The 2,593-nt window shown below is 37.4% G+C and overlaps 1 pseudogene; it reads left to right on the top strand.

Annotated features, from left to right (window-relative positions):
* The first annotated feature begins 2,010 nt into the window (after positions 1-2,010).
* Positions 2,011-2,129, top strand: LOC122062188 (annotated as a pseudogene).
* The last annotated feature ends 464 nt before the right edge of the window (positions 2,130-2,593 follow it).

Here is a 2,593-nt window from a genome sequence, read left to right as displayed (position 1 = left end):
TGCAAGTAAATGTAAATGCACATATACAAGCAATTTAATGCATAGAATTGGGGGGGGGGGTTGAGAAGGGCACCCACTCACCTTGGTATTCAATTTTTGGCAAGTTCACTTCTTGGATTCAAGGAAATTGCCACACTATTACTTATATTCCCTATTCAACAGATATTTAAATCATTAGGTACATCACAAAATCCTACATTTTATCCACTTGCTTTAAGTATATCATTCTCATACCCAACCTGTAGAGGTCTTTGTCTGTTCCTTCCCATATAGGTATTGATTCCTTGATTTCTTAAACTTTTTCTATAGTAGAATTAGATATAGAAAATCACTAATAGATCCTCATTGGATGAAGGGGTTTCATCCATACTTACAGTCCTCGAGGTCATATGAAATTCCAAACATTAGACCCTATAGTCATGGGTTATGTTTCTCATTAATTTTATACATTCAAATCCAAACTTATGTCCAAAGGTCTAGTAACCTGTTACACAGCCCATCTATCTTCAAAAACTCTAACCGGTGGGTTACCTGGGTCAAAACCTGTTGGTCGGTTGGGACCCACCGGTTCTCCTTATTCTGCAGAATTAGATTCTGCCAGGCTGTTCTGCTTATTGGAAGCCCAAATTGAGGTTAATTCCTCAGTCCAGGGTTTTAATTTTGTATACTGGGCTTGAGTGCATGTTTTGGGCTTCCAATTGACCCATCTCCTGGTTTCAATTGAGTATACTTAGTGCTGATACACCCTATTTTACAGAAATTTAAGAATTAAAGTGGGAAGTAAGGTAATTGCACAGAATTGGGACATTTCTCCCAATCTCAGCCCTAAATTAAAGTTGATTGTTACAGTTATAGGATTGGTATTCCAACCCTAATCAAGTTTGGTAACAGGCTTCAGGGAGGAATTTAAATCAATTCTCATAAATTCCAAATTCTAAAATTGAATTAAATTCTGCTCGTAGGTTTTAGCAGAATTTCCTACTTGATTAGTCCTATTCCAATTCTGATTGGATAGAATTTTACTTGGTTAGTGAAAACCCTATGTTCCAGGGTTCACAGGGATGGGTTTCATTCGATTAGAACCTCTGAACCCTTATCAAAATTAGGGTTTCTTATACAAGATAGTAATTCAGTTCTTATGAACTTGATTATAGTCACAAAATCTATATTCCAGCCCTAATTAGACTTGTAATAGAATTTTAAGAAAGAGTTTAATTATATTCTCATAAAAATCTCAATTCCAATATTGAATAAAATTCTACCCTAAAGCTTTTGGGAAGAATTTTACCTAATTAGTCTTATTCCAGCTTCAATTACATGAAATTCTACTGAAATGATGATTATCCTTCTAAGATTAAGGGGTTTTACTATTGGGAATGAATTATGCTTATAGGAGCTCCCAATTAGGAAAAACCCTAAACATTACCCTTTTAATTAATGATTTCTCAATTGTTTACTGTGCTGGGTACATACCTGAGGGGAGAATTGTCTAGCAAAATTCTTAGGTGAAGGAGTTCTTCTCTTACTTCTTCCTCCTTCCTCCTTCCTCCTTCCTTTCCTTTTCTTTCCTTCTTCTTCTCTTTTCTCCTCTCTTCTTCTTGATGTACTTCACAGTATGAATCGATTTAAGTGAGAGATATCTCACCCTAACCCTTATTAGGCTATTTATGGCCCAGCCAAAACAGTCCTAAGGGTCTGTTTTTCTGGACCCTTATTAATCCTTATATAGGGCAGCCCAAACAGACTTAAGGGTTTGTTTGGCTGGCCCACTATGTTATTTATATTTTTATATATATATATATATATATTAATGCTTAACTAACTATTACATAATTTATTTCCCTCACTTAATTGCTAACTTTAAAATATACATTTCATACCTTATTTAAACTTCTTTACATAGGGGAAAAATGTGGATTTTCACGGTAGGGGTGTGGGCCCCATAGTGTAGAAATCTAAAAATTGTGTTATGTCAGTCAAACGGGCTGGCTAGTTTGGGCCTACTGGTTTGGGTGCGATCATACCAGCACAGCTGCATCAAATCCCATCAAAACTCCGTAGTTAAGCGTGCATGGGTGAGAGTAGTGCTAGGATGGGTGACCCCCTAGGAAGTCCTCATGTCGCACCTTTTTTTTTTTTTTTTTCTTCTATACTTAGTCTTGTAATTAAATTTACCTCTTTGTCCACACCTCCTGATGAGGTCTCCAATGATATTGGCAGGCTGAACAGGAGCAGGTGGGGTCACTTCTACCTTCTTGGCACTCCACAACTGCCAGCCATGCCAGCATTGGCTTCCTCTGCTCTTTCTTCTTGCCTGTTTACAAGTAGGTAATATAAATATCATACTAGGGTGTTACATCCTCCCCTAGTATCAAGAACAAATCCGGGTACGGTTGTAAGGATTTGTACCCTTAAGATAGTTTCATTTTGGTTCTTGCATCCACATGTACGCTAGCCCAAGATGGTGTATGTCAAAATACCTAGACCAGCCTATGCAAAATTGTAGGGCATTTTATGAGCCCATTGACCTTATTTATTGGGATGTTCAGTGGGTGCTGGACAAGGTGGATCGGGCTTGTCTGTAATACACGTT

Source organism: Macadamia integrifolia, chromosome 14 (genome assembly GCF_013358625.1).
Source record: "Macadamia integrifolia cultivar HAES 741 chromosome 14, SCU_Mint_v3, whole genome shotgun sequence".
Lineage (NCBI taxonomy): Eukaryota > Viridiplantae > Streptophyta > Magnoliopsida > Proteales > Proteaceae > Macadamia > Macadamia integrifolia.
This window is presented reverse-complemented; position numbering and strand designations above follow the sequence as displayed.